The sequence below is a fragment of the Dasypus novemcinctus genome, chromosome 5 (assembly GCF_030445035.2).
Source record: "Dasypus novemcinctus isolate mDasNov1 chromosome 5, mDasNov1.1.hap2, whole genome shotgun sequence".
Lineage (NCBI taxonomy): Eukaryota > Metazoa > Chordata > Mammalia > Cingulata > Dasypodidae > Dasypus > Dasypus novemcinctus.
In genome coordinates this window covers 10,577,221-10,595,524 of record NC_080677.1, presented here as the reverse complement: position 1 = coordinate 10,595,524, position 18,304 = coordinate 10,577,221, and the positions used below count along the sequence as shown (strand labels likewise).

General features: G+C 47.0%; 1 non-coding gene and 1 pseudogene across 1 annotated transcript; both read right to left on the bottom strand.

The window, feature by feature from the left end:
• Positions 1-8,274: 8,274 nt before the first annotated feature.
• Positions 8,275-8,378, bottom strand: LOC111762520 (U6 spliceosomal RNA). The gene has a single exon (XR_002795620.1). It is a non-coding gene; the product is annotated as a U6 spliceosomal RNA (small nuclear RNA).
• Positions 8,379-11,413: 3,035 nt separating this feature from the next.
• Positions 11,414-18,304, bottom strand: part of LOC101439354 (spermidine synthase-like) — a 29,124-nt pseudogene continuing 22,233 nt past the window's right edge.

Sequence of the window (18,304 nt, the reverse complement as noted above, 5' to 3'; positions counted from 1 at the left end):
ATATGTTTTTGGTGTAATATTACATGTTTTATATCCATCCTTGTGTACTCTCACGAAACTCCTCTCTTATCCCCACATTTACCTTGGTTCCACACATTTAACATCCATTTTCCCCTCCCCTTGGGGCCCACAGTGACAGCCAACCTCCATTTCCCGAGGAGCCACATCCAGAGATACTTGCAACAGTGTTCAGGGCCTGACTTGCTCAACTGCCCCAATGCCCTGGGAGCCACCCTTTCTCTCGAGAGATACAGTTCTCTCTATTTGATGGCATTAGTCCTCCCCAGGATGTGGGTCCACACCCACTCCCACTACTTGGGTCTCTACCCAATGGTACAACCCACTCTGGCAAAATGAGCATTCAGACATTCCCCAGGAGCCCGTCCCACATCAGACCATCCCCTCCAAGCATTCTAAACAGGTAACCCTCCTAATTATATTTTGATACGATTTTCTCAGCATTTTACTCTCAACCAACACCTGACACTCTCCTATGTTTGTATGTTGCCCCTCCCTCCCCCCACTTTTTGGGCAATATTACCCATCCGCCCATCCCCAGCCCCCCTCAAACCCGCAATGGCTGACAGGGAACTATACAGGGCATATGTCCAGGATGCATGGTAATGTTTGGATATACTCATAGTGGCAACAATTAAAAACTACAGCTGGGGGGTACTGGTTTCCTGGCCGGGGGTGCTCTGTCGTGGTCCCTAGGGGAGCAGCGGCAGTCCCCCAGGTGAAACGGTAAGGACCAGGAAGGAATGAGGGTCCAACAGTGAGACCATGATACTAATGACTATGCTTGTGAGCCTATATGCCTGAAATAAGAACAAGGCCTAGAGCAGCACTGTGCCTAGGAATTTCCTCCTGACAGCCTTCCTGTTACTCAAATGTGGCCAGTCTCGAAGCCAAACACAGCATGTAAATGCAATGCCTTCCCCCCAGCATGGGACATGACACCCAGGGATGAGCCTCCCTGGCACTGAGGGATCACTACCAAGTACCAACTGATGATGCGACTAGAAAATGACCTTGAATTAAAGGTTCAATGCGGATCAGCAGAATATCCCTGTCTACATATAATAACATGACGTTAAAATGCTGTTTGACCTAATGTAAGGGGGAAATGGAAAGGAGAAATGAGTTTATATGGCTACAAATCTCTAAAAAAGAGTCTGGAGGTTGTCAGAAGGATTGCTCTTATGTACAACTGAGCAGAGTCTAAGAGACAGATAAAGTAGATACAACCCCAGGTATTGGTTCCTTTGAGGGCTAAAGAAACCCACGGGTTCTATGGTCATGGCAGATGGCCCTTCTTTGGAGCTGTTGTTCCTGCGTGATGGAACTGGACTCAGATGGGATCTCTTTTCACAAGACTTTCATGCTACTTTACTGGAATTGTAGTTGGTATTGGGGTTTAAGATATATTTAGGGGATTTGAATCTCTGGACTGACAATATGATAGCCAGGCCCTGAGCCTCAACAGACTTCAGCTCCTACACTCTGATTTATCGGACTCACCCCACTCAGCTAAGATGGAGTTGAAGAAGGACAACCACCACACCATGGAGCCTAGAGTGCCTACTACTGAAAGCAGGAGGATTGCATCCAGTATCCATGTGGAATCTGAGCCTCCTCTTGACATAGAGGTGCAACGGACGCAACCAATCCAAGGTCCACAGAGAAAAGGTGGCATTGGTGTGGGAAAAGAGGCCATGGTGGCTGATGGGTATGGGGAATGGGAGGAAGAGATGAGATGTGGAGGTGTTTTTGGGACTTGGAGTTGCCCTGGATGGTGCTTCAGGGGCAATCACCGGACATTGTAAACCCTCTGGATGGAACATGGGAGAGTATGGGCTATGATGTGGACCATTGACCATGAGGCACAGAGATTCCCAGAGATGTACTTACCAAATGCAATGGATGTGTCATGATGATGGGAGTGAGTGTTGCTGTGGGGGGAGTGGTGGGGTGGGGGTGGTGGGATTGAATGGGACCTCATATTTTTTGAATGTAATATTTTTACAAAATGAATAAAATTAAAAAAAAATAGTTAAGGTGAGGCCAAACGAATCTGGGAGGGCCTTCAACCAACATGACCAGTGGCCTTATGAGCAGAGGAACTTTGGGCACAGCAGTAGGTATCAGACAGGGAGGGGGTGGCGACGCGAGGGAGGCAGAGATTGAGCGATGGGCTGCTGGAGCCACATACAGAGCGCCTCCTGCTTCAGAGAGAGTGTGTCCCTGCCGACACCTGGATGTTGGACTTCCAGCCCCCAAAGTGTGAGACCACAGATTCCTTTGTTTATACTGACAGCCTGTGGTCCTTGGCTACTGCAACCCTTAAACAGAAGGGTCTCAGGATGAAGCTTTGAGGACATGCAGCACTGTTTTTGCTGGGTTCTTAGGGGGGACTGCAGACAGAGAGGTAGCACTGTTGCAGGCTCTGGAGTCAGGAGATGGTTCTGAATTAGACTCGTCCAATTCTGTTCCTTTATACTGTTTTTGAATTGCACACTGAGCCAAGGAAGGGACAATAAGGGCTAATTTCTTGGATCCCTGTGAACCCCCTACCTGCTTTCAAGGGTCATTTGTTAATGTCAAGGTTCCTCTCTTCTGTTTTCTCTGTCATCCTCTGCCTTCAGATGCTCCTGAGCCTCTGTTAGGGACTTTGTCTACATTGTTTTAAGAGCTGTGCAGCATCATTTTGGTAACTCCTCCATAGCTGGGGAAGGGCTCATATCTTCTGGGTGTGATAGATGAAGGTTGCTGCCACGATGATGGTCATCCTTTGATTCTTCAGGTAGCACATGGGTGTGATGGTTAAGTCCATGTGACAATGTGGCTAGGTTATGGTGACCAGTTGCTTGGTCAAGCAACTGGTCAAGCAACCTGATTTTACTGTGAGGGATTTAGATCATTAGTCAATTGATTGCATCTATAATCAACAAACGAGATTGACTTCAGCTATGAGGAAAGTCTCCTCCAACTAGTTGGAGGCTTATAAGGGACAATAAAGGATTTCAGTTGTCAGAAAGAATTTCTATCTCTACTTTAGGCAGTCAGCTTCTCCTGGAGAATTCATTGAAATTTTCATTGGAGTTCCCAACTTGCAGCCTGCTCTACTGAATTTGGACTTGTCAGTCCCCATGGTCATGTGAGCCTATTTCTATTATAAATCTCTTAGTATTTGCCCACTTATCCTCTTAGTTCTATTTCCCTGGAAAGCCCTGACCAAGTCAATAAGCACTTGCTAAGGACCTAGTCTGGTGAACGAGAGCAGTGTGGCAGGCAGGAGACTGAGCAGAGCTTTAATTTCCTTGGGGAACTTTAATTTCTCGATTATTATTTTAATACCTTGGACTTTAACTTATATGAGCAAGGGCATTTAATTTTTGGAGACCAATTTTTCTCCAGGAATTTAAAGCGAAACAGTTCATAATGTTCAATATTTTTATACTGCTGGCTTGATGTCATTTGAACTAGTCTTCCAATACCTTGGACTCATTGCATAACTTCTTCTAAGAACAATTAGAAAAGGAAGCTGGCCACCATTTGAGATGGGAACTAGAACTGGAGAGACGTTTTGCTTAGGGAACAGCTGGGCTTGGGGTCTCAGTGCCCCATGCTTACCCATTCTTGAGGGCAAAAGCTAAACTGGTCCCAGGAGGATTTGCAGAGCAGCTTGCGGCTGGGTTTTTGGGAGAAGGCCCATGGAGGTAGAACCAGGATTAGCTCCTTCTGCTGCTGGTCTCTCCCCTCAAGGGCCCATCCACATGCCTGCTGACCCCAGTATCACTGAGAAACCTGGTGGATAAGACAATAAACCACCTCTGAACCACTGAGTGTATGGAGAGCCACTTTCCTGCTCTCTTCCTTATCTGAACCCATGGACCAGGGGTGCAGCTCCTCCGGGACTACAGAATTGTTCTCACTGCCTCCCTGCTCCCTTTGAGCCCAGGGCAGGGGGATCTAACTGGCCCAAAGCCCTCTGGGCCCACTCTCTTTCAAACCTGCCTGCCAGCTGTGTGGCAATTCTTACTCTTCTCCTGTCTCCCTAGAAGTTCAGGATCTACCCAGGCCTTCCTTCTAAAGAGGTTGGGGAGCCTGTCTCTCTTCCTCTTTGCCCCTGGTGATCCTTCTGGGAAAACATGTTGGTCTGAACATTCATGCTGTCTGCAGAGGGTGTTACAGATGGGGTGTCCTGGGGGCTGCAGCTCTGGAGTTTCCAATGCTGCTTATCAGGCGTCAAGTCTATCATTCCAGCGTCTGCATTTTCAGTTGGTTTCAACCAACAGGTGCATAGAAAGGATGTGATTATTGCCCTTAAAACCCAGCCTATGGCTGGTTGACATTCAAGAAAGGAAAGACCTGAAGGGGCCCTTTGAGCCTGCAAGGGGAGAATCCTTCATGGACAACCCCAGGCCCTGGGTTAGAACAAATGCTTTGTTCTAAAATGTGCCTGTGTAGGGAGAAAACCAAACAAAAAAGAGAGAAATGAGTCATCACTTTGAAATGCATTCATTTCAATTAATTTTTATTGAGCTTTAGTTACCGAAGCATCCCAAGATGAACCAGGCTCATCCTGAGAACTTAAGAAACCACTTCTAAGTAGAGAATGTGAATTTTGTTCTCTTCAGCAACTACGGAGCTCCATTTTGACCTCAAGTTTGGTGTTTCTCAATCCCAACCACTTGCTGCCTTAGGCCCCGTTTGTGACTCTGCCTTTTTGTGGCTCTTTTCCTGTGTGTTCTGTTTATTATTTGAGGGCAAGTTTGGATGTTCAATCTGGTGATTACTTCCCTCATGACTTGTGTGTATTCTTAGTGTCTTGACCATGTGCCAGACGTCAAGTTGAATATTGAAGTTCCCACATCAGCCAGACACAGGCCAGCCCTCACCCATCTTCACAGTGGGGAGGGCCTCCACAGACACCATTTCATGGTGTTGTGTGGTGGTAGAAAGGGTGGGTGGGAAGCAGGGATGGGGGAGGGAGAGCATGGCATTTGATCTGGGAGAAAGGAAGAGGGTCAGGAGATGTTTCTTATAGAAGTTGACCCTTTCTCTGAAGCCTGCCAAGTAAAGGTGGTAGTGGGAGGCCCAGTGTTCCAGGCAAGGAGGAGAATTTTGAGGTGCCATTTTGCTCACCCCAGGGGCATCCCTGACCAAGTGGCTCTAAGCTTGTGTCCTTCCTAAGGTCAGGCTGGCTGCATGTCTGGAAGAGGTGTGTGCTGAGAACGTGGCTGCAGGTGTGAAGTCGGTGTGCAGCTCTGGGAAGATGGCTGTTGGCCCTGGAAGACTGGTTGGGAGGAGGACTCCAAGAGGAGTGAGGAAACCCTGGGTGTTAGAGGAAGGGGAACAAATCATTGGTGATCTCTCATTCATGCATCCCCAGGCTGACTTGGGCAGCTACAGGGATGAGGTGGGGCATTTGGTCCATACTAGGTCAGGCCGTGCTGGGGTCTGGATCTGCTGCATCCTCCTGTTATGCCATGCCCAGCCCAAGCAAAGCAAAGATAAAGCCAGCTTCTTCCCACCAAGGCACCCTACTGGCCAAGCCTTGCCCTGTGGGGCAGCTCCAGTTCAGAGGGTGCCTTCTCCTAATCCCCAAAAGGACCTGCTGCTCAGGACAGCCCTCCTTTGATAGGTTTATACTGAATGAGTGAATTTTAAGACCAGAGTTTCCAGCCTAATTAGATGTCAAATTGTGACAAGTTGCAGGAACTTTCAAAGTGATGAGGACCCAAGTAACCTTTGAATAGTGTTTCCCAATTACATTATAAAGACATGGTTTTAGTTTCCCAGCTGCTAAAACAAATGCCATGCAATGGGTTGGCTTTGACAATGGGAATTTATTAGTTCATGGTCTTGAGCCTTGAAGAAGTCTAAAGTAAGGTGTCTGCAAGGCAATGCTTTCTTCCAGCAGACTGTGGCATCTGGGGTTGGCTGCCGGTGACCCTTGGTAATTGGCTTTTCAGTCACATGGCAATGCATGTGGCAGTCTCTCATGGATTCTTGGTTCTGTCGACTTCAACTTCCAGGCTGCTGCCTCCGCCTCTGGATTTCTCGATCTCTATGGTCTTCCATATAAGGCTTTTGGTAATAGGATTAAGACCCATCCTGATACCCCTCGACCACACCTTACCTGAAATGACATCAGAAGTTTCTATTTGCAGTGGGTCCACACCCACAGGAATGGATGACGTTTAGAAACATGTTTTTTTTCTGGTGTACAGAGCTCCAAACCACTCCAATGGTGTAAGGTCATGCAAAATGGCCCCAAGCACAATGCCTATGTGGGTAGGAGGCTAAAGAAACTCTGTTTCAATGTTCTGAATCACAGCTCTAACAGCCCTGGGAGGGAGAGTCTATTTCATTATTCTGCAGATAGGGAATTAGAGGCTCAGAAAGTCATCCCAAAGCACAAGCTGAGATGCCAAACTATGTACACCCCCACCCCCACCCCCCAGATTGAGTCTCTGCATATCCTCCAGCAGATTGGCAGAATGTTTTCCTTTGTAGAGTTTTCTTGATTTTGTTCATCTGGCTTAAATTTAGCTACACCTGCCCCTCCCAAAATGAGTTAGATTTTTTGCTTTTAACTCCAACCAAGTGACAAACTTTTCAACACTTAAAATAAGGCCCTAAACTGGCTTGTTTATAAGTTTCAACATGGCTTTTATGGAATTTTTAAATGTTTTTTTAAATGGATTTGTGTTTTTCTTTTCTTTTCTTGCCCCTCCCCCCCTTTTTTAATGGATTATCTGCTATTGATTTCAGTGGGTACTAATGAAACAGGTTTTTAGGAAACAGCTTCTTTCTTCTCGGGGATTCTGTCCATTGGCTCACCCAGATCAGATGTGGAACCCTGAATGAGGACCAACTGCTTGAAGGTGCCCTCTCGGTAATGACAGACTACCCCCAGCAAGGGCTCCAGTCTCAACCCCACCAGGGAGGGGTCCACAGTGGGTCTTGCTTTCTCCCACCCATATTTGGGGAGCAGGGATCAGCCCTGAGGGTCCATCCAGCACGGGGCCAGGGCAGCTCAGAGCCAAGGACTCCCGCTGTAGTTTCCTGGCTCACCCTCCTCTCCCTGCCCCTCTCCTGAATGCTGGGCACTTTGCCCAGCTCTGGCCCCCCTGTCCATGCAGTGAGCACTGACTGGGCCCACACTGATCCTGCATCATGAGGGTTTCCCACTGCAGCCCCATCTTCCAGCCTCTGCAGCCTGCTGCATCCTGGACCCTCTTCCATTCCTTACAGCCCCTTTTACTCTTTTGCCCACAAGCTCTGTTCCTGAGCTAAACTCAGTGGATCTAAGCTTTGGAGTAAGTGTGATGGAGGGGAGGAGGGTTTTGTGTTCATCCATCCATGCTTTCCTATTGACTGCTGACCCCTCCATTCTCTTCCACCGTGGCCCCTGCACGTCTCACCCCAAGTCTCAGAGTTGGCAGGTGGCCATCTTCCACAGAGGACACAGTTCTGCACTTCACTTGGCAGGAGGACAGGGAAAAAGAAAATCAAGAATGTGATATGAAGAAAGATGGTCAGTGAGAATGACTTTTTCCAGAGTCTAAGGGAAAAGGCACCAAGGAGCTGCACCGTTCCCCCAAGATCCCTTGCATGTGCTCCCAGTTGCCTGACAGCTCCTGTCTCAGGACCCTTCCTCCCTTGCGAAGCCCTTCTTCCAACCCCTCATTCCGAGATTCTCCCTGGATCCCACCCCTCTTCCCTCCAAAGTGCATCCATAAGTCTGGTGGATTTAGTTTAAAATGTTGTCCTGGGAGCTCCAACTGTACCATCCAGGCTGGCCCCTGAGACTCCACTGACCACGCAAGGGCAGAGTCAATGCTAAGCGTTAGGACAACAGAATCCCTAATGAGGAAGAGAAATATATTCTTACCATCATGCAAAGCAGTGGGGCTTCCTTTCTTTCATCTCTCCCTTCTCACCCAGAGTTTGTGCCTGGTCCCAGGGACCTAGAATTCAGGGTGTCTGTGAACTTTGGTTGGAAAAAATTCACACCTTTATTTCAATTCATCTCTAAATTTTGTTTCCCTCAATTATAAAGTTAGACAGCAGAGTATTACTATTAGCAGCACTTGTGACTGTCATCAATAAAAATAACAAATAGTTTTGTATCCAATTATAGTTGCATTAGATACCTCAACATATGGTTTATTTTCATCAGTACTTTTTCATATTGAAATTTGGATCAATTTCAAATTTGCAGGACAATTGCAAAAACAACACCAACCCCATACTGAAAATTTTAAAAATGTGGAATGCTTCATGAATTTGCCTTTCATTCTTGTGCAGGGGCCATGATAATATTCTCGATATCATTCCAATTTTAGTGCATGTCCTACCAAAGGGAGCTTATTAGTGCTTTGAAATTATGGTGTTTGTTGGACACTCTGTGGGATCTGTTTTAATTTAATACATTAATAGAGGAGCTATATATCACAAAACCCCAAATGTATTGCTTCTGAAATTGTTAGGATTTTATTTTATGCATTAAAAATCATTATTCTGAGCCTCTTCACACACGTGGTCATGGGGCTTCCTTCCAACTTGCCCAGGACACCTCTCCAAACAAGACTGTACCAAAAATGATAGATGCACTTGCACTAAATTCAGAGGCTTGATCAGGTTATGCTTCCAAGTGAAAACTTGGCTTTAGTTATTGTATTAGTCAGCCAAGGGGTGCTGATGCAAAATACCAGAATTGGGTTGGTTTTTATAAAGGGTATTTATTTGGGGTAGGAATTTACAGATACTAGGTCATAAAGCATAAGTTACTTCTCTCACCAAAGTCTATTTTCATGTGTTGGAGCAAGATGGCTGCTGATGTCTGCGAGAGTTCAGGCTTCTTAGGTTCCTCTGGGCTCAGCACCTCTGTTTTCTCCACAATAAGGTCAGCTGTAGACTATAAGGCTTTCTAGGCTTTGCCTCTTTCCACAAGGTCAGCTGTAGACTATCAGGCAAATGGCTCTGTCTCACTCCCTGGGGCTCCAGCTTCAGCATCAAACTCCAGCATCAAAACTCCTGCATTAAATGCCCTCAACTCTGTTCTTTGCCATAACTCTTATCTGTGAGTCTCTACCCACTAAAGGGTGGGGACTCAACACCCTACTGGCAACAAGAGGTTTACATAATTACTTAATCAAGTATACCTATGAAACCAATATAATCTAATATGCCTAGAGAAGACCAGTTTACAAACATAATCCAATATTTCTTTTTGGAATTCATCAATAATATCAAACAGATATCAAGTCTGAAGAGTCTAGATTACAGATTTGGTTTCAGGATAGAACTAGATACCCATTCCAGAGAAGACAAGGACCTGAGGAGGCCTCAGAATTTGGTCAAAAACATGGGCAAGATTATTCTGAAGGGTCCTCCACCCGATCTGAAACTCTCATTAAAGCATCTAGAAGCAACCCTTACCCTGGTGTTGTTCTAGAGAATGACTTGCTAAATAAATTGGGGTTCAAGAGTCAAGAGTCCAAGTTTGGTTTCATAATCAAAGAACTAGACTCCCTGCCCAGAGGAAAAAATCTGATGAGGCCTTAGAACAAGTAAATCTCAAGACAAGACCTCTGTGGTGAGGGGGAGCAAGGCATAGAAACTATATCACCTGCTTGAGGGCCAAGTTCAGTGTCTCCGAAATCTTACCCTGGGCCTTGAATCTCTCATGCTTCCTGGGAGTTCACCTTTTCAGGCAGTGAGCTGAGCCTCCTGAAGATGGTAAACAAGACTTCAGGAGCCAGAGACAGGCTAGAAGCAGCCGTATCATCCAGCCTGCTCAGTGGACCTCCAAGGCAGGGAAAACTGCACTCATACACCCCATTCTGCTTTCATCAGTGTAATAATTTTATTTATTTATTTATTTATTTCTCTCCCCGCCTCCCTCCCCCATTGTCTGCTCTCTGTGTCCATTTGCTGTGTGTTCTGTGTCTGCTTCCATCCTTATCAGCGGCACCAGAAATCTGTTTCTTTCTGTTGTGTCATCTTGCTGTGTCAGCTCTCCGTGTGTGTGGTGCCATTCTTGGGCAGGCTGCACTTTATTTCGCGCTGGCCAGCTCTCCTTACGGGGCACACTCCTTGTGCGTGGGGCTCCCCTATGCGGGGGACACCCCTGCATGGCAGGGCACTCCTTGTGCGTATCAGCACTGCACGTGGGCCAACTCCATATGGGTTAAGGAGGCCCGGGGTTTGAACCGCAGACCTCCCATGTGGTAGGCAGATGTCCCATCCATTGGGCCAAGTCCGCTTCCCCAGAGTAATAATTGATGTAGGCAAAACCCATCTCTGGATGTCAAGACCTTTGAGGGAATGTTCGATGAAGAATAAGCTGTATACGTTGTCTCAGAGAATACCCCCACTGATTACTTAGTTCATTACAAAAGGAAAATGGGTGATTTGGCAGTGGAGGAATCTGGTAGATCCTGCTTTAGTCAAGTGCTCATGTCACCAACAATGGACCAACCAACACGAGGTGCCTCTTGATATGATGCACTAAGAGGAACACAGTGTTATTTCTGTGATGTTCCTGCCCAAAGCTCATAAGCCAAACGAAATCATGAGGAAACCCCAGTCAATGCCAAACAGTGACTATCTACAAGGTTATTGGCTTGTACCTTCAATAGTGGATTGGGAAATGGCAATGGGGATGTAGGTTAATTCAGGAAATATTTAGAAGGTAATCTAATAATGCATTTTTTTTTTCTGTATGTAGGATGTATTACTGTTTCTGTAAAACAAAAACAAAAACAAAAACAGAAAATGACCCACAGCCAGAAGCCTGTTTATGCCTCAAATTTTTCTGAAAAGATGCTCAAGAAACTGATACCAGTGGTAGCTCTGAGGGAGGTAGGTGGAGATTTGGTGTGGGAGACAGAAGCTTTTCATTTAAATCCTTCCATCCTGTCTGATTTTCTACATTTGTGGATGTGTTATTTATTTAAAGTTTATTTTTGTGCTTAACGTAAAAGGTGGTTCTCAAAGTTAATATTAAGTGAAAAAGAAAAAGTAAAAACAGACACAAAGAGAGTGCATATTGTATGATTCCATTTACATAAATTTCAAAACTGGGCAAAACCAATCCATGGTATTAGAAGTCAGGTTAGGGGACAGCTTCATTTTTGGGGGGGGGGGGCTGGTATAAATACACCAGGGGCAAAAGAAGGCAGAGACAGGACTGTACACAGCTAGCAGAGGCTGGGCAGCTGGATGCCACATAGACAGACAGACAGGTCACCCAGCAGGGCCGGCTGCAGTATTCTGGGGTCTGTAACACTTGGTGGGTGGACGAGAGCCAGCAGAGGGTTCTGTCCAGGGCAGTTGGAGTCCAGCACCCTGGAAGCTCCTTGTCTGGGTCTCTGGGTGTTGGCTGCAGCACCTGGGCTCAGCGTACATTGTGCAAGACCTTGGTGGCAAACTCGGGCAGCACTAAGGCTGCCTGGTGCACATCTGTGTTAGTCAGCCAAAGGGGTGCTGATGCAAAGTACCAGGACTCTGCTGGCTTTTATAAAGGGTATTTATTTGGGGTAGAAGCTTTCCATTACCAGGCCCTAAAGAGTTCAGCTCAAGGTACCATAAGAGGTAATTTCCCGCCCAACGTCTGTTGCCATGTGTTAGAGCAAGATGGCGGGCGATGTCTGTGAGGGTTCAGCCTTCTTCTTCCTCCTAAGGCTCCATGGGTCCAGCTTCTTCCAGTCTCAGCTATAGGTGGGCATGGGGTTTTTCTCTCATTCTCTGGGGCTCATTCCTGCTCTGGTGTTTCCACAAGCTCAGCTGTAGACTGTCAGGCTGTCTCTCATCCAGGGGCTGCCGAATCCTCTGCGTATCTTCTCTGTGTGAGTCTGTTTTATCAGCCCATCAAGGGGGCTAGGACTCAATGCTGAGTCACACCCTAATGATGTGGTTGAATGGAAGCCCTAGTCTTAACATAATTTGATCAGATGTCTCAGCTGAATCTAACACATGCCCAGAGGAACCAACCAGTTTACAAATACAATCAATCTCTCCTTTTGGAATTCATCAATAATATGAAACTGCTACAACATCCAAGTTGCATTTCAGCTGCATCTGTTCCCCTTGTCTCTGCATCAGTGCTGCCCTGGCTCCCTGAAGCTGGGGCTGACATTTTTGCTGCACAGCATGGAGCAGGTCTGGTCACTGGGGTAGGTACCATGGTGCAGTAGGCAGAGCCCACCACCAGAAAGAGGGTCTTGCAGAACAGTTCATCTCCTTGATGAGGCCCAGGTGCAGCCTCTGTCCCTTGACCTTGCAACAGAAGATGCCTTCCTCCCTGAGGGCTGTTTTCATGAGCTGGTAATAGGATTCTTTGAAGAGGTTCTTGGCTGGGCCCATGGGTCTGAGTCAGTGATGACAACATTGAAGGAATTCTGCTTCTCTTTCATGAACTCAAGCCAACAGCCATGCCTGGCAGGAACCTCTTGGAGATGTGGGTGACATCCTCACCAACCTCGCACTTGACTATCAACTCCAGCGAGGGGTGCTTCACCACCTCTGATAGGACGTCTCTGTCCCTGACCCCCATGGGTGGCTGCAGAGGGGTGGGTTGATTATCAGCTCCTGGTAGGAGAACTCATCCACTCTGTGTGCTGGATGATGCCATCTAGCACCAGCACTCTGCTGTGGGTCTCCCTGGGAAGGCAAGGGTATCCTGGTACCTTGAGCACCGATGATGGAACAGCTGTTCCAGCTGCTGTAACTGGGCCTGACTGGGTCACAGGTTGCTGGTCTCATGGAACCAGGCCTTGCAGAGGGCAGCGGGGACTTCCGGCCGGCTCCATGGCACATGTGGCCCAGGCCCTGGATGGCAGGCCATGCAGACCCACAGCACAATGGGACCAGGAGGTGTCAGCTTCTTTTTGAGGTGGTAGTAGCGACTGGAAGGAACAAGCTTGGGGGTCAGCCAATTCAGTGTCTAGGGCTGTTCTAGTGACACCATATGTGTACTTTGTACAAATCCAGCAAGCTGTCCAGTGATGAGCTGAGTTGGGTATTTCACGGATGCTACAGACCTACCCCAAAGCTAAGGCAGGAAACAAACTGTATTCTGAGGAGGGAGTCAAAGCTAAAAGGGTCCAGGGACAAAGAATTAGAGCCATGGTCCTCAAACACAAGATTCATGAGGAGCTCTGTCTTGCCCACCAGTTTACACTTTTTTGAAAGAGTGAACTCTTACTCAACACTGTGGAACATGTTCCTCTCACCTCTCACTCACTCCATCTTCTCATTCCTCTCATTCCACACAGTGCCTTGTCTAATTGTGCTCTCTTGGTTTTACTGGGATTGAGGGATGGCTGAGCCTTTTCCCTTCAGGCTGATACCTGAGCTCCAATTCTGAGGCTTTGAAGCAAGCACCCTCAGGGCCCAGCTAGGCCCTTAGACAAGGTGCCCTCTTGTTTGTTGCTGACATGGGCAGGGTGGCTCTGGCCTTCTAGTTATATAAGTTCAGTCACCACAGTGAATGCACCTTCTGTATGTCCAAGTTCAAACAGCCTATGAGCTATCTGGCGGAAGGAGTCCTGTCTTCTTTGACCTGTTTCTTTCTTTTGTGATGAGAGGTTAATACTCAACAGGTTGACTGTGAAAAGCATTCCTAACTCTGTCGAGTTTGGAAATGCTGCATATTAGACCCCTCTCAGGGATTCACAGTATGCAGTAGAAGGTGTGGGGGTGTTGACTTTGAGGAGTTTTTCAGTAAATTTTACAGTAAAGAAATCTGCTTAAAATGTTACCCCAAGAATTTCTCAAAGTAGTGGACCACTTAATTATTTTTTTAAGGAAATATCTATTGATAATGTGTGAAATGTTCTGTGAAACCACTGTTCTTAGTGGTTCTCAGTTTTTGAGTCTCTGAAGATCATAGGACCATTATCTATTTTTATACTTACCTTATAGTTGATCGAACTACATTATAACGATATAGTATTTTACCCAAAGATTTAAGATTACCAGATTACCTGATCCAGTCCCTGTTTATTCTTTCTACTTCTCTGCCATATGTGATTTTCTGGGCTCCTTTTGGGTACTTCCGATGGATGATGGACACTCTTCCATCAGCACTGGAGAGCTACAGGTATCTTTTTCTAAAGAACATTTTCCATTTCCTTAGTAGGTAAGTGCTTAGTCCCATGAAATATTTAATGCTGAGGTACAGCAATAGCGAGCCTTCGTCTGACCTTAAGGAGATCATAGATATTAAGACACAGAATGAAGGACTGGACTAGGAAGTAGAAAAGAGTCAGATGCATGAGAGGACCAATCATAGACTGGCTAAGGAGAACCTGCATTTGAGCTGCATGTACAGGACTTGGATATGTGGAGGCAGAGAAAGGCACATTCTGGGCAGATGAAGGAGAGTCAGGAAACCTGTAGGGTGTAGAAGAATGGAAAGATGGGTAATGGAGATTTACCCATTAGATCCTGCCACATCGAGGGCAAACTGCAAGGAAGAGCCTGGAGGTAAGGGACTGATCAGGAGACAGTGCTGGACCCAGGAGAGGACTAGTGTTCTTGGGGTTGGAAGCCCTTCCCCCGCAAAGGAGGACTGTTTAAGCAGGTAAATGCCCATATAACAAGTTATCGAAGGGGCAAATCAGCTCCTTTAATCTTCCAGACTCTTCTCTTGTGGGGGGTAAAGAGAAGATGCCAGGGTGGGGAATTCCTGGAATACAGAGAAAAGGTACAGAATCCCTTAAGATCAAAGTTGGGAAGGACCTTAGCTATCCTCAGACTGGTCTTTTGCCCTGGTTTTAGAAATGGGCAAAGTGAGATTCTTAGGAGGCAACCCAAGGAAACAGGAGTCTAGCTGGCACTCCCACCCAGATCTGGCTCACAATCTAGTACCCTCTTCAATATGGCCTGTGATACTGGTCCAGGAGAAGGTCTAAGCTTGGCTTCTTAGGGTTTGCCCCTCAGATATAAGGAATTAAGATCACAAATGTGTTGCATACCCAGGGCTGTTCAGCTTGGCTGTGCTAGAGGAAAGTCACATGCCCCTTTTCAGAGGGCAGACTGCACTGAATCTTGGTTCCTGGGGCCACCCATCCTCAGGAAAGTGTCCTGAGGGCAGGCACTTCTGGTTAATCCAGCATTTCAGGAGCAGATGCTCTGGGCTGGCCCCAGGCTGACTGCTGGCCAAAATAAGATAGTGCCCCTGCAGGAAGAGATGAGATGTGGAGGCACCTTTGGGACTTAGAGTTGCCCTGGATGGTGCTGCAGGGGCAATCACCGGACATTGTAAATCCTCCCAGGGCCCACTGGATGGAATGTGGGAGAGTATGGGCCATGATGTGGACCATTGACCATGAGGTGCAGAGATGCCCAGAGATGTACTTACCAAATGCAATGGATGTATCATGATGATGCGAGTGAGTGTTGGTGGGGGGGGAGTAGTGGGGTGGGGGTGGTGGGGTTGAATGGGACCTCATATTGTTTTTTTAATGTAATATTTTTACAAAATCAATAAAAATAAAATACAAAAAAAAAAATAAAGAAAAAAAAAAGTAGTGCCCCTGCTCTCTGGAGTTCACAATGTAGCAAGGACGCACATCCTCCAGGATTCTTGTCCGGGAGCAGAAACCCTCCTGGAACCTACTGGTTCCCCTGACCAAAGGGTCATCTGAGCTAAGATCCAACAAGACCTGGCTCAGCTCCATCGAACTCTTTCCCCCTCTGCACCTCTGCCTCTCCTCAACAACCAGCTTCTTTCTCTCAGGTGAGTTCCCCTCCAGAGTGGTAAGAGATAGGCAGCAGAGACCAGGCCATGCCTCCCAGCTCCACATCTGGAGAAGGACCAGGGTGACAAGTCCCTAGGAAGGATTCCTGGAGTCTGGCTTAGGCCATGGTTCGCACAGTTGAGGTGGAGCAGATGGCCCATAAGCTGGGGTGCTGTTCCTGGAGGAGGGAGCAGGAAGCCATGGAAACACCTATTTAAATACAGGAGTCAGGAGAAAGAACCAGATGAAGTGCTGTAGAATGCAGGAATCACCAATGGCAAGTGAGTAGGTCTGGAAAAACCTTCAAGATACTTTAATTCAGCACCCTCCTTTTACCCAACAAGAAAGAGAGCCTTGGAGAGATCAGGGTTTAGAACTGAGCTTTGATGGATTCACAGGCAGTCAAAGGCAAAGACAAGACATGGGACTTTCCAATGGGGATGGGTGTGTGAACCAAGGCAGGAGGTGGGCTGGGGAGGGAAAATTGGATAACCTTGGTTTCATTTTTAATCCAAAGAACCTGGTCTCTTTTGCTGGTGAAAAAGTCACCCAAGTACATGAAGGTGATGGAGGCAGCCCTTGTGCTGGTACCAGAGTGTGATGAGAGACTTTGTGGCTCAGCCAAGGGTGCTTGGTGTTAGAAAGGCTGGGCTGCCACTCCCGCAATCCACAGAGGGCTCTCAGCCCTTGAAATCCAATGGATTTTGCCCTGCTGAATTTCAGATGTGTTTGGGACCTGTGACCCCTCTTTTTCATTCCACGTTGCCCCTTCTGGAATAGGAATATCTACCCTATGTCCCACCGTCATATTTGAGAAACAAATAACTTATCTTCTAGCTTTATAGGTCTTCAGATGGAGAGAAATTTGCTCCAGGATGGAGCAAACCATGACAGATTTAAATGAGATTTTGAATTTAGAGTTGTTACTCTAAGCCTACAGTTGAAAAGGCTTAAGGCTTTTGAGATGTTGGGACAAATATATTTTGGGGTAAATTACTTTTTAGGTCCAGAGGGTGGCCTATTATGGATTGTATTGTGCTCCTTCCTCCAAAAGTCATGTTCAATTCCTCAGCCCCAGACCTGTGAATGTGAATTTATTTGTAAATAGGATCTTTGAAGATGGTGTTAGTTAAAATAAGGTCACAGTGGATCAAGGTGGGCCCTAATGTAATATGACTGGTGTCCTTAGAACTAGAGGAAATTTGGGCACAGAGAGACAGAAGAAGAGACAGCCTTGTGACAGAGGCAGAGCTGACTTGTGCCACCACAAACCAAGAATGGGATGGATTGCTGGTTGCCCACCAGAAGCCAGGGAGAAGCAGGCAAAGGATTTTCCTTCTAGGCTTCAGAAGAAGCATGAGCCTGCAGATGCCATAATTTTGGACTTCTAGCCTCCAAATCCATGAGACAATATGTTTCTGTTGTTTAAGTCAACTAGTTCATGGTACTTTGTTTTGCAAATTAAGACATGGAATCTGGACAATATACCTCAGATGCTGGGTAAACAATTTGTCTTCTTTCTCTGGGGCTTCAGGACCTCATCTGCTCCTGTCTTCTCTCCTGAGTTTGGTTCTCTGAAGGTGTCCCCAGGAGAAGGCTCTCACCTGCCCTGTCCTTTCCCAACATACCCCTGTGTAGAGGTTTCCAGCTAGTCCTCATGGGAATTTCAATAGAACAACAAAGTCACCCAGAGGGAAAGGAATGGCGATCCCGTCTCTCCCAGTTTGTGATTCCTGAGAAAGTGCCTGGGAGCCAATTGCTTCCTGCTCCCATATGTTGCCCTCTGGAGCACTCCTTCCCCTTCCTCCTCCGTCTGCTTTCTCTGGGTCTTGGTGGGCCTCTGACACAAGTAAGGTCATGAAGGGGACCACCCAGTCTCAACACATGCCCTACCACTGTCAAAAATTCACTGCAAATGGAAAGGAGTGGGGACGGAGCCATTTGTGGGTAGAGCATCATACGACCTCTAACTAGCCACTTACCTGCTCAGAGCCTCAGTTTCCACACAAGAAATAAGATCTACCCTAGACTTCCATTGAAAGAGTGGGAAACAGTCAGTGTAGTTCCTGCATTTGGGCATCTGCTTCTCACTTCTCACGTCTCCATGTGGGGTCAGCACCCTCCTTGGGGACGTTGCATGGCACCACCTCTGTGTGTCTCACCTGGGCCTGGTTCAGACCCTGCCACCTCCAGTCTGGGCACTCCTGGGGGCCAGGTACTGGATATCCCTAGGTTTGTTATTCCCCCAGCTTGACAGGAGAACTCTGATGATGTTTGATGTGTGGATGAATCAATTCTTTCCCTTAGCGGCATATTTAGGATGTGCAGGAACCAAAGGTGCCTTGAATGACCATGACCATCATCTTGAAGAAGGGGACTGGGTCCAGGGATGGTAAGATTTTTTTTAAACCTAGGGCCATACAGTGATTTAAGAGGAGCATCTTCAGGACCTCAACTTGCATGTCTTCCTTCACACCAAACCACTCTTACACCAGATTGTGTCCTGACTTCAAGCCTCATTCATTTATTCCTTCATCCATCTA